The sequence below is a fragment of the Chinchilla lanigera genome, unplaced genomic scaffold (genome assembly GCF_000276665.1).
Source record: "Chinchilla lanigera isolate Chin_1 unplaced genomic scaffold, ChiLan1.0 scaffold00089, whole genome shotgun sequence".
NCBI classification, from domain to species: Eukaryota; Metazoa; Chordata; class Mammalia; order Rodentia; family Chinchillidae; genus Chinchilla; species Chinchilla lanigera.
Window position 1 is genome coordinate 3777083 of NW_004955490.1, and position 14352 is coordinate 3791434.

Sequence of the window (14352 nt, forward strand, 5' to 3'; positions counted from 1 at the left end):
CTCTCTCTCTCTCTCTCTCTCTCTCTCTCTCTCTCTGTCCCTCTCTTTACACAGACACACACAGGCACACGCACACGCATCTCAAAACCACGACGGGTTCTCCGCAGCTCCCAGCCACCTCAAAGAGGAGGAGAAAGAGAACAGCAGCAGAGGGAAGCCAGGAGCAGACAGAAGAGAAAAGGAGGGCTCAGGGTTAGACATTTTTAGAGGTAGGGGTGGGCAGTAGAAAGGCAGCGCACCTCCTCGATTTTCCCCTCCCCGCCCCTCTTTGCTTTTCCCTTTTCTCTCCCCTTCTCTGTACAGCATTTTGCAGAAGCATCAACAGAAGGGAACAGAAACCCCTAGTCTAAAAAGGGGATTTGGAGGGTGGCGGGAGCTCCAGCCAGCTGCTACCTCACGGCTGAACCTTGAGTGTGCCTGTAAGAGTGAGTGCGGTTCTCTTTCTTTCTGTCTCTCGCTCGCTTGCTCTCGCTCTCTCTTGCTCTCCCGCTCGCTCCGTCGCTCTCTCTTGCTCTCTCCTTCTTTCTCCCGTTCACAGCACCGCATCAGCGATCCCTGTCAGTTTCCCTTGACAGTTTCTTCCCTTGCGCTTAGTGTGTGTGGCTGGCTGCGTGAAGGGAGTGCGTGCCTTTGAGGGGACTAAGGTTAGTGTCAGAGAGCAGAGCCCGCTGAAGCGAGCAAGAGCAGGGCAGGATAGAGCAAAGAGTTTCAGGGCGCTGGCTAAGGTGAAAGGTGAGGAGGTCCGGCCAGTGAAAAGGAAGTTGGGAATAACTGAAGAAGAAAGAGGAAACCGAGGCAGGAGCCAGTACTTGCTCCTCACATCACATCCAGCCCCTTCCCCTGTACTCCTCAGCCCACCCACTGGGCAGCCTACAGGCCAGAGCTGTCCCAGGCGGCTGCTGTTAGAGTGCTGCTGAAGACGAGTCCAACAAGGCTGCACGCAGCAAGCGCCCTGGTCTACGGACACCAGAGGACTCAAATCCCAAGAAACCACTGGCACCCGGGTGAGTTGACAGGCGGCAGAGTGCTGCCCAGAAAATAGAGGTGTGGGTTGCATGAAGGTGCTGGACTGCTGTAGGCTGGAAGGCTCTGGCTGGCTGGCTGACTGGTTGTGGGCTCTGGTGGGGAGCAGAACACCAGCAACAGATTGTTTTGGGACACCAGGGAGAGATGCAACAAGGCAGGGAGCTTTAGGTGGGTAGATGATGGTAGTAATGCCAGACAACATGGTTTCCCTTGCTAATATTCTCTGAAACCAAAAATTTGCCCTAATCCTGTCCATAGAGTGATTTGTTTCATCCTTGGGTAAATATTAAGCTCTCCAAGGAACCTGCTCTCAAGTCTCCTGAAAGGAGCCTGAGGTGGGAGTAGGAATAAGGATTCTTGCTCTTTCAGCAGCAGCCAGCTTCAGCTGCAGAACGCCAAGGTGCAAGTTCATGAGGGGACAGGAACTAGAGCCCCCATTCACCTTCTTTCTGTTTTCATATTCTTCAGACTTAAAAAATGACTACACTCAAAAAATGAGCAGACTCATTTGCCTGACTTTCTTAAAACAACCAAGAAATTCAAAGTGCGGGGGGGCTGTGAGTCAGATCTTTGATCCAAAGTAGACACCCACCACCACCATCATGATCGTGTCCACGTATGCAAGTATTGAACTAAATTCACAGATCCTGATCTTTCTTCATGATCTCAAAAGCTGATCCTGGGAAGAAGCCTTTTTCTCCATTGCCAACCTGGATGTTTGGGCCACAGTCTTTTACCTGGTGATAACCAAGTGTTTAGCAAGGTTATCAGTCCTTCACGAAAAGCCTGGAGCCAGGAAACCAGCCTGAAAGACAGGCTCTCTGAACTTTACCCAAGTTTATTATATGAGTAGGAGACATACAGACTAATCGGTAATGCTCCCCCTTAAAGACTATGCATTAGCCATAGGTTAAATGAGGAATAATTACTACATTCTGCTGCCACCCAGACCCACTTCTCTAAAGCCATATATTTATCTTCCTGGCATTTAGTATGAATGGTATAATTATATATCAACATTCGTAACTGTCTGTGGTTTATTTTTTAGATTTTTTATGATATGTGGTTGTTTTATATCATGTATGATTTCCTATAAAGTATTAAATAGAGAATTAAATGATGTTCAATACTAGTCTTTTAAAATCTACTCATTCTGAATTAAAAAGCATGCCAATATATTCACATAGTATACCAAGTTGGTTTCACAGCAAATGTTTAGCCTTCCATAAAGGAAACTCACAGGGTCTTTTTGTGAAGTTGAAAGAACTGAAAATCTGCATAAAATCTACATGTTGGTTCCAAGGAGATACTGTTTTCATAAACTTTATAAATAGATAATAGATAGATGATAGACAGATAGAGATATAGTGATGTAGTCTCTTTCTGCGTGTGTGTAGTTTTTCAAGGATTCAAATCAACCCCTCCCCTACAATCTGGGCTGTGTTTCTATAGCAGAGGGAGGGGGAATTTGAATTTGTACTTCCAAAGCATCCAAGCTCTTCTGTCAAACTTTCTATTTATTACTATGTTATTGAAATACAATGAATTACTTTCTCCCAAGTCAGGAAATGAAAGAAACAGATTCTGCATTAAGTGGAACTGTTTATGTTGCATCAGGCAATTTGTTCTAATGCTGACTGCCGAGAGACAGCAAAATGAGGCTTACTCATGTAAGATCTGAAAAGGTGCCCATTTTGTTACTTCATAAGCAAATATATTATTGGATAGGTTAAAATTACACATTCCCATAGATAGGAAAGGCAAGATTTTAGACAGGTGGGAAAGAACTAATAGTTTCAAGATTAGGAAAGAACTCAAAGTATCAACAGGGATAAAGCCAAATGTAGAGGTCTTTGTTTTGTTCTCCATGATGCATCTTGCTGCTGAAGTGGTCCTGACCTATGGTTACCCATGGGAGAAGGAGGTTGGCAGATGAGGAACTCAGAAGTAACATACCTCCCAGCCTCACTGAGACCGGTTCACCTGGCTTTAGTGTATGCCTCGACATAGATACCTGGACCAGCTAAAATCTGCCACTCCCTTCAGCTATAAAATCTGTAATCCTATGATTCTATTAATTCCGGAGTTAACAGCCCAAAGCAGAGTGGCACACAGAACCACAGCACTTAGAGAAGATTGGGCCAGGAAATTAAAGATGCAAAGGAGAAAAAGAGGAGGATAAGAGAACCAGTGATGCTTTGAAATATATGGAAAGAAAATAATCCAACGTGTTTGCTTTGGCTGGGAATGGAGTTAATCCAAAAATTCAACTCAGATGTGATATGGCCTGAAATTTCCTGCAAGTTGACATGTAGACACTGAATAAACAGTGATAGATTCATTAGAAACAGGGAATTGGGAGCCTAGGAGTACATTTTCATTGTTGTCATTTCATTTCACTCCTTAACATATTAAATTTCAATCTCCAAGCCATTCAGGTGTTCAGTTATCAAATGAATATTTCAGATGTGTCATGCTGTTTCCCTCTATCCTGCTTCAAATGATTCTAATTTGTCTTTTGCCATGACTCCATCGCTGAAGGAGAGGATTCAAAACATTTTTGCCTGCTTTCTTCCTGCCAAAGGTTGCTGTTTTCAGCTGAGTACACTAAGCCATTCAGATACCTTCTGGTAGCCTGTGGGGAAAATGAGAAGGAAGACCTGTCTCCTCAAAGTGACCTGTGTCCCATGATGCCACCAACTTAATCTGGTCCAGCCATTTCACAAGTTTTCAGGGAACAGTGTAACAGAGTTCGAAGCCTGAAGTCAGAAGTGGTGCCATATTGCAGGTAGAAGTTGCAGCTCCTCAACTTCAAATCAGGGCTAAACTGAGGCCAGCTATCATGTCCAAAACTTAGAAGCTGAAGCGTCCGTAATGTCAGCTTCCTAAGACTCATGAAGCTTTCCTTCTGTTGAGTGGTCCCTCAAGCTTTTTGTCGTGTCAGACCAGCAGAGCAAACCTGCCAGCGAGGAATGATCCCTAAATGACTCATCTGTAGTCTCATAAAAAACATGTACAACATCCTCAACTGAGTAAGAACAGATTTTTTTAAAACTAATAAAAGCTGGTACAGTTAAGCAGAATTGCACTTCACAAATCCAGGTAATTTTGCAAGTTTCCTGGGTTTGGTACTCCTTTACCCATTCTGAAGTTTGCCCTTGAATGATGTAAGCTAATGCAGTTATTCCCAGCTTCTGTCTTAGCAAAGGCAAAGAAAATTTGAAGGTGAAAAAGAAGTAATGATCTTGGTGGGGTTCAATCCCCTAATTTCACCTATATAGACATTGGGGCTCAGAGAGTAAAAATAACTTACCTAAATCCCACAACTAGCTAGTGACATAACCCAAGCCAGTACTGGATTGATACTGAATAAATTTGCAAAGCTCTCTGGACTTCTTTCTAAGAAACTGAAAAGAATTTAAAACCAGGTTTCCCAAAATCACTATTTGTATACTATATTGCTATTCACATATTAATGTTTTACACACACACACACACACACACACACACACACACACACACTCCTATCATGCTAGTTCAGAAAACATGGAACTTGCCTACAGCTAGCATATTATATTCAGATGGAGGTCAGAATTAAACATGACAAAATTTTAACTTCTCACATTTGTGTGGCCCATCTGGCTTTCATTCCCAACAGCAAGGCATGTAGAAATCAGAGTTTCTGCTTCATCCTAATAGTTCTAGGGACTGGAAGCTCGTAGAACATAGTTACCATGGCTCTTGCTTTGTATGCTCAGTCTCAGCATCGTGCCTTTAAGAACATACACACACCACACACACACACACACACACACACACACACACACACACACATTTTCTCAAAAATTAAAGCAGAGGATAGAAAAGACAAAGAAGATGATTTTTATAGAAGAATATAAGGAAGAAGAAAAGTCTACAAGGGGATCACTGTTACCTGCTTCCATCCTTTAACCTTAGTTTCCATTAATCCTAGACTAATATCTTTTAGGTTTGAGGAAATACACCAATGCAGATATATCTACTGCAGCCCAAGGAGCTGCAGTGACACCAAGAGAAGAGTATGCAGTGCTTATATAGCACATGTGTCTGCCATATCCCAGAATAATAAGAAGAACTTCAGCATTATAGTGGGGATATTGTAAGTTTACAAAAGACACTCCTTGAGGGACTACCTATAAATACAAAATCCCAGGCCCTTTCCCAGGTCTGTTAGTTCAGAATCCACCTTCACTGAAGATCTCGTCATTCATTTTCGTAACAAAATCTGAGAAACACTTGGCTAGAGTTTACCCAAATAAAGCATGTGAAAGTCATTTGAAAATAAGCAATTACCTAATGGGAACATAGGACAATTTATGTGGTTGTCACTTAAAAAATAAACACTTCCTCCATGTCTACTTCTCTTGTTTTCCATTGTGAAAGCCTTAAATGGGAGCAAGAGAGTTCATTCAAGAGGAACTGGACCATAGGGTTATTGTGTTTACCTGGATGACAGAGATTTAGGGTCCCACACAGACCTGGCCCTGCCAACAAATTACTGTATAAACATGGGCAAGATCTTTGCTTCTGGGCCTCAGATTCCTCATCTATAAAGTGGGATTAATAATAAAGAATGGTAAATTTGAGTCTTGTAGGAAAATGGGTGCACCTTGAGATCATAATGTCAAGTGAAATAAATCAGACACAGAAGCTTAAATATCACATAGTTTCTCTCGTGTGAGAAGTTCAAAGAATAAATAACTTAAAGATCAAAATAAAGGATAGATGAGTGGAAGCAGAGAGGTACACTTTGTGGAGATGGGAAGGGAATCTAAAAATAAAGGGAGAGGGGACAGGGAGAACAGGAAGATATGATATGATATATATTTATATATATATGTTCTAAAAATAAATGTATTCATTATGTGTCATAAACGTATAGCAAAAAAAGTTAAGAATAATAGCACTAACTGGTACTGAGTTGTGAAAAGTAAATGAGACACATAAGGCACTGCTACATAGTGAACAATCAATAAGTAGAAGATATTATTCATAGGATTTAGCTAGTAATTTTAGTTTTCTAGAAAACTAGCCACTGAATGGAATATTCTGGGACACCTAGCATCAATTTCTAATTGATGTGAATCACATTGAGCTTTCTAAATATAGAACACTAAGAAAGGCCTCAACAGTCAAATTTATCTCAGCACAGTAGGGACACCCCAAAGAAATATCATATAGAAAGAATTACAGTTGGTGCAGGGGAAATCACTTCATGGAACAAGACTGAAACCAAAACTGGCCCTATTTTATGAAATATGTCTCAAAATTATCAAATCAATAGCCTCTGCATGTTTACATGCATGTGAAGCATGGAAACACATGCACACACAAACCCATACACACACACACACACACACACACACACACACAGACTCAAATGAAAAATTCAAGGCTAAAATAGCATTCTGGGTTCAGAGCTAAATATTACTAATTTTTTAGGCTAACAATCTATAAAATGGGTAAATAGTAACCCCTATCTAAAAGAATAGATGTGAGATGATTTAAGTAAAATGAATAATCTAGGTAAAGGCAGCACAGAAAAACTTCTTAAAGATTTTTAATCTGAACCAATAATCTCTATGTCAGATTCCACAAAGGGGGTGAAAGTATATATAAATATCCAGCTAAGCTACAATGACTTTTTTTTACCACAAAGTCATGACTTGGCATTAAATAAGAAATATTTTACCTCATCAACACACTATACAAAGGCCATCTCAACAACTACAGTTAATACCTGGACAGTGCTTCATAATATGCCAGACTTTTTATATGCAACATCTCATTTAAACAAACCCTCACCAACATCCCATTAAATATGATTGTTATTTTCTGGATGAAATTATAGCAGAAGCTAAAAGAAATGAATTACCTTGCTCATTTTACATAAAGCAATGACTTAGATTATACTATATTGCTGTTTTTCAGGTGAAAAAAATAAAGCAACTCCTATCTCCACTCAACTCATATCATAACCTACCCACTTAATTTTCTCACCTCCGAAATATGATATATAGTGTTCTAGGCTTTATCCTGTTTGCGATCTCCAGCTTGTTTTGAAATTGTCCCATATGCACTGATTTTCAAGAGGAGCAGATTAGTGTGACATCAAGAATCTTAAACAATACAGGCTGATCATTTCTAAGATTTCTGTGATCACCCTAAATAATAGCAACTGCTATCAGTTATTGAATATCCTTTTTCTGAACCAGGGTCTTCATTCTGAGCTACATTCCCAGCCTCTTTTTATTTTTTATTTTAGAGACAAGACCTTGGTAAGTCACTAAGTTGCCCTGGCTGTGTTTAAATTTGTGATTCTCCTCCCATAGCTTCCCAGAGTGCTGCAATTAGAAGTGTGTGCTACCATGCACAGCTTAAACTTCTTGTGTTCATTTTCTATTACTGCTGTAACAAATTATCATGCCCTTATTAACCTAGCATTGTCTAGATACCAATTTAGAACATTACAAACTTATTATTATTATAGTTTTGTAAGTCAGAAGTCTGACATAGGGATCACCGGGCTACAATTAAGTTGTCAGCAGGACTATATTCCCTTCTGAAAGTTCTGGGGCAGAATCTATTTCCTTGTGTTTTTGGGTTGTTGGCATAATTCATTTGCCTGAAGATGTAGAATCAAAGATCTGATTGCTTTGTTCCTTGTCAGCTGAAAGTTGATTCTAGCTTCTAGAGGCCACCTACATTCCTTAGTCCATGGTACCTTCCCTCCACCTTCCAAGCCAGCGAGGGCCAATGAGTGTCTCTGACACTTTGAATCTCTTCTGTCTCTTCTGTCTTTGTACCTGATCAATCTCTTCCTTCCTCTTCTGTTTTTCATTAAATTAGATTTTTTTAGATTGAGGCATTTTATTTGTACATATGTATGAGGGCATATTTTAATGTTTTTATTTATGTGTACATTGGGTAGTGACCAATTCAAGGTGACAATTCAAAGAGATTAGTATATCTATCACACTGAACTTTTATCATTTTCTTATGGTGAGTATATTTGAATTTCTCTCTTTTAACTATTTTGAGATAAATAATGCATTAGTGTTAAATATACTTACCATGTGTGTGTGTGCGTGCATGCTTACATGGGGTCTATCAAAAAAGTTGAGGTTAACTACTTATTTTAAAGTCAGTTAAATATTAACGTTAATTCTGTCTGAATTCCAGGGATAAGGATATTGACATATGTTGAACACCATATCTCTTCTACCTCAGTCTTATGTTTGTTGAATGTTGTAAATTCATGGTCTTCACTACAGTCTATATAGCAGTCACTATTCCTATTTAGTAAATGAGAAACTAGGATCAGGCAAGTTGAGTGGTATGCCTAATATGGCACAGCTAGTAAATGGTGCAAGCAGGATTGGAACATAGATTTTTCTTCCTCCAAATTTTGCACTTTCACCTTTAGCCTACGTTATACTGCCTCTTCCTTATCAGAAAGCTCTTTGGTTTTTACTTTTGTTTTCCTCATCATTATTTGATATTACAGTGGTCCCCTTTATCCATGGTTTTGCTTTCCAGGGTTTCAGTTACCCATGGAGAACCACAGTCTGAAAATTTAATTGGAAAATTAGAAAGACAAATAATTCATACATTATAAACTATGTGCCATTCTGATCAGTATAATGAAACCTCACGCTACCTTGCTTCATCCAGCATGGTGCATGAATCATCTTTGTGTCCAACACATCCATACATTATCTACCTTTTTATTTTTTAAGTTACTTAGTAACCATCACAGTTACCAGATCAACCACTGCAGCATCACAGTGCTTGTGTTCACATATCCCTTACCTATTACTTCCTCACAATGCCTATGTCATCCATCTCACTTCATCTCACCACAAGATGAAGAAGGATGGGTACAGAAGAGCAAGGTATTTTGAGAGAGACCATACTCACATGACTTGAATTATAGTATACTGTTATAATTGTTCTATTTTATTATTGTTGATAATCTCTTACTATCCTTAATTTAAAAGTCAAACTTTGTCATAGTTATGCATGTATAGAAGAAATCATAGTATATATAAGGTTTGTTACTATTTGTAGTTTTAAGCATGCATCAAAGGTTTTGGAATGTTTCTTTCTTGGATAACGGTGATTATTGTGGTTTTTTTGTAACTTATCTTCTCTATTTCAATTATTGAATATGTAATTTATGGCTATCATTCAAAAGCCAAAATATAAAGGTTATTCAATGAGAAAGCTTACTTTATGTTTCCCATCTGTGGGGTTGCTACCACCCCATCTAATTTAAATTCTTCCCTCTGGAACTTTCACGTGAAAATTTAAGCAGTTGTGACAAAATATACAGAAAGATCTTTACATCATAACCTTTCTTAAACTATAGCTCAAATCCATTTTGTTCTTTCATTGCATGCTCACAATAATGCAACTTTAGAAGAACTAACATCTGTGATAAGGAGCAGATATTTAGGCTAATCACTTGTTCAAGCAACCAGTGAATTCACTCAATTTCCAAAATGCTTTATAGTTCTTTTGACACCATGATATCCACTGGAATACCCCATACATTATATAATTCTAATGCTTCGGTATTATAATATGTTTTATCAATTTTCTCTGAACATTTCAGAGTCCTGGAATGGTAAAAAACACAAATGGTATTGGGGAGCAACAAATAAGGAAAAAAAGACGAGAGAAAAAATGGAGAAAATAAGGAGGAAAGGGAAAAAAGAAGAAAAAGACAGCACAAGGAGAAAGAATAGGGAAATAGGAAGAGGAAGTGCAGAAGGAAGAGGTCCATGGTGCACAAGGAGGAAAGACCTTGAAAAATTTACAAAGTACAGTTTTTGTGATTATTCCATTAGTAATAATGGAATTCCACTAGGATTCCATTACTAAGATAATCATATCTTAATATAAAGAAGCCCAATGTCTTATTTTTATATAATCTTTGGGAGAATGATGTGACTTCTATCTATCTTGATCCTGAGTGGTAACTGAGCTCCTACTCTCAATCCCTGGACAAACAGTCACTTAGTGTGGACTGGGGGAAGGCACTGTGGGGGATGCAAAGAAACACGCCCATCCTTTTTCCTCTGAAAACATGGTCAGAAGTTAATAAGATAATGCAAGCAACCTGGTGAAACCCTGGTGTGGCTGAGTAGGGAGGGCATTATTGTTTAAGCCATTTGTGGAAATATATGCAGGTATACTCCCAGGAGATAAAGCTCAGAAGATAGATTGTGATAAGATTATGGACAGCTTTATAATATTTATGTTTAAGATTTTCCAGCTGTGGATATATTTAATTCAGTGAGTGTAAGAGAGAGCCAAAAAATAATGGTATTAATGTTGGGTGATGAATAGTCTGGAAATGGTGTGCAGGATGGATCGATGGAGAAGCAGTCGTACCAGTTAAGAAGCAATTATAAATACCTAGGCATGAGAGTTCAAAGGGGTTCAGTAGGGAAACTGGATACAAACTCATCTGGGTGATTCTGTCTCTGCTATTGTGAATCTTAGTTTTCTCATCTGTGAAAAGAGGGTGGCAAAAGTACTCACCTTATAGGAATGTTATAAAGTTGAAATGAGTTAACATGTATAAAGCACTTGGCCCAGCACCTAGCCACAGAGCCTGTTATAGTTATTATTGCTGTTATCATGGTGGTAAACCTAGAAAGGCTAGAGTATAAAGGACACTATGAAGAAATAGTATATATGTTGTGGCAAGTGAGCGCATATATGATTAAGGTACTCAAAGATGACTTCAATTTTTATTGTGGTAACAACTAAATGATGAGGTCAACAGGAAATGTTAAAGTGGGGAAAGATGGGAAAGCAATGAGTTGGGGATTTAATATAGTATTAAGTTTGGAGTCAGTGTGAGGCAGCGTAGTGAAAGTGATGACACAAATAGTTGAGATGCAGGATAGAGTTTGAGGGAAAAGTTAGCAATCAAGAAAAAAATGGGCCATCACAGAAATAAGTATGCAGAATTTGATGTCTAAAGAATAGTTTCAAAATTTCTGAGGAAGAAGGTCAATAGAGAAAAAAAAAGCAGGTAAAATTTAACCTTGCATCCTACTTTTCCTGGGGAAGAGCCAGAGAAAGAGTGATTGAAAGTCGAAGGAGACTTGCGAAAGGCATAATAGGCAATCCACAAGAGCACGCCATTCCCTGTGACTTTCAGGTGTTCATAACCCAGCCAAAACAACTCAGCTTGCAAACTGGTGACAGAAAACATCACAAAGTGTGAAATACAGTATGCAGTAATACCATTCAATCTAAACACATAATTTCTCAAAAATGACCTCATTTTACTAACTGCAGAAATCAGAAAGACTTCATGGGAGTTTTAGACCTTGAATGATGGGTGCCATTTAGCCATGTATAGGGGGGGTGAGAGGATTTGTGTGATCATAAGTGAAGAGTCAGAAACAGGCATATCAATTTTAAGGGGCAAGAGGAGACTGATCTGACATGAGTAAAGAGAAGGGAAAAAGAGAAACATTTTCACATTAACCACATAGCTTATCTCAATTTTCAATCAAGGGAGCATTAAACTCTTCAAACTCATCTTAACTTTAAATGTTTCATGCTGTGACTCTTGCTTCTTTTTTTCCTCACATGAAACTGGACTCCCAGCTTTCTCAGTTAAGTGGCTGAGTGAACTACAAAGTTATTTACAAGAATAATGAATGATCGGGAGCAGGTCAGGGTGAGTGGCTATGAAAGAGGGAGGATGATGAAATGGATTTTGGACATGGTGGCATCAAAGTGCCAGTAGGATACCCAAGTACAGATGTTAAATAAGCAGCTAGATATATGGGGTCTACAACTTGAAATAGAAGTCTGAGCAAGAGCTATACAGAGTCCACATCCCCAAATAGTAGCATGATGATGATGATGATAACAAATATTCATTAAGTATATTAAAAGTATAATTCCAGGAGCTTTCCAAATAATAAATCATTTAATCTTCTAAACCACCATACAAGGGAAATGTTATTTTTATCCTATTTCCGAAAAGGAGTGACACTGAGGTACATAACCCTAACATCATACAAGAACTATTAAAGCCAAGATTCAAATCCATGCAAGAAAAACTCCTGGCCTTGGTGTGAGAATCTCCATCATTCAAGATCTGTTCTCTTAAGCTGTAGCCATTGTTCGAAAGATGAAATCCTAGGACATGCAGGCAATGCCTTCTACTAAGGACCAACCAGCAACACAACAGTATGAAATAGATTGTTCAGTGCACTTTCTCTCTGTGAAGGAGTAAAGTGAGAAGTTTCCTGTGTAAGACACTACTCGGGCCTCTGATACTGCTAGATGGCACTAGGGGCAGCAAGAAGACATTGCAAACAGAGAAAGTCACAAAAAAGGGAGGCTGCAAAAGCAGACCACCTACACCCTTCTTGGGGTTGAAGGGCAGAAAAAGCAGAAGAATCCCTAGAATGCTAAAATAGCATGGGCTTTGAATGGAAAGGTCAGAATTCCAATAGTATAAACAAACTTCTTAACATCTTTGTTTGTTTTTTCACCTTTAAAATGAAAGGATAATACTATCTAACTCACTGGATTGATTTAAGGGTAAAGATTAAAAACTGTGTGTGAATACGCTTATAAATCCCTGCTAAAATCTAAGGAATCATTAAGAATTCAGTGAACTTCTCAAAAGAGGCTAAAGGATAAGATGACCTTGATAGCTAGATGGCCAGGTGAGATGTAACTAGTGCTCCTCACAATCCCTCCGCTATTAAGTGGATCATTTAATTCACTTGTCATGCTTCATTTTAGGGTTTGGCTCCCTCGACATCTCAAGCAAAGTGGAGGAGTTTGCTAACTCTCCCTGGAGCTAGCAGCAGGTCTCAAGATCCATGATCTGAGAGCAGTAGTGGCAGGCGGTGGGTAGAGGACCAGGTGCTTCTGAGACTGTATGCTTTCCCTCTGGTCAGCCACATCCTCAAGACACACAGGAAACCGGTGGTACAAAGCTCAGTAGGCAGAAGCATTCGTAATGATTCCTAAGGGACACAACTGTGGAGTTATTAAAGATATGACGTAATTGGCCTCCCAAGTCTGTGATGGCAGTCACACGTTCAGGTAATATACCAAAATAGTTGTCTTCCGAAATGAATAAAGCAATATGTAAATAATTTCTGAGGCTATCAGCTATTTTCTTTTTTTTTTTTTTGGTTGTTCTCCGGTACCGGGAACCGAACTGACAACCTTGCGCTTGCCAGGCAGGCGCTTTTGCCGCTGAGCTAAATCCCCAGCCCCTATCAGCCATTTTCTATAAGTTATTTTCTTTCTCTCCTCTCCCCTCTTCCTCTCTGATACTACTGGTCTCAGAAACCTCACAGGAGTCACAGTTAGAAGAGAGATGACACAGGAAGGATTCTGTGGAGACAGTGGTTGGCAACAGGTTGTGAGGGGTCCTGCAAAATATCCACCTGCATGCCTCAAGGGCCCCCGCAGTCCTCTGTGATGAAGGCAGGAAGGGACGAGCTGAGAGCCATTCAAGTGAGGGAAGAGAGGTGAGACAGAAGAGAGAAGACTCTTCATAGGACAGAGAAGTGCCTAAGGCCCATTTACCAGGGTCCCATGACTCCACCCTGGCTACACCAAAGGGACTTGCCCTGAGGAAGGATGTGTGTAGGAGCTAAGGAGAGCGTGTCCAAGCACTGGGCTGTGCAATCACTCTAAAAGAGCATTTCCACCATAACTTTCTCTTTATTTTTCTTAAATAAGTCCTGAACTCATAGTGACAAGAATGGAAAAAGTCATGTAGGAAAAGGTAAAATCAGAGTTGCTAAGGGAGAAACAAGGTTAGCCACATTATCCCTCAAACCAGACAATTTGAATTATTTCTTGTACTCTCACCAGGATTTGATTTAATGTATTTTATTAAATAATTGGTGTATGCCAGATACTAAGTGCTTTATAAATATTTGCTCACATAATCCTTACAAGAGCCTTCTGAGGTTGACTATGATAATTCTGATTTTACAGATGAGAAAAACAAATCAAAAGGACATTGGGCACATTACCTAAAGCAGCACAGCTAGCAAATGGTTGAAACCAATATCCTTACCAAGGTTAGCTGAATTGCAGAGAAGAAACCCTTCTCAGCTTCTGTGCTATGCTTCCTGATAATTTAATTTCAAACTATACACTTGTCATGTCCTTTTGGGATGTGATACTTCTATATAGTTATCCCTTATAGGTCTAAGCATTGATGAGGGCCAGAGCCAGATCTTACAAGTTCACTACTGAATTTCCAGGGCCTAGCAAAAA

The 14352-nt window shown here is 39.4% G+C and overlaps 1 protein-coding gene across 1 annotated transcript in view; it reads left to right on the forward strand.

The window, feature by feature from the left end:
• Window positions 1–673: 673 nt before the first annotated feature.
• Trpc5 (transient receptor potential cation channel, subfamily C, member 5) overlaps window positions 674–14352 on the forward strand; it is a 279520-nt gene continuing 265841 nt past the window's right edge. Inside the window, exon 1 of the mRNA XM_005404633.2 lies at window positions 674–1004. The gene's annotated coding sequence lies outside the window, so the exon portion shown is untranslated. The remainder of the gene's footprint in view (window positions 1005–14352) is intronic.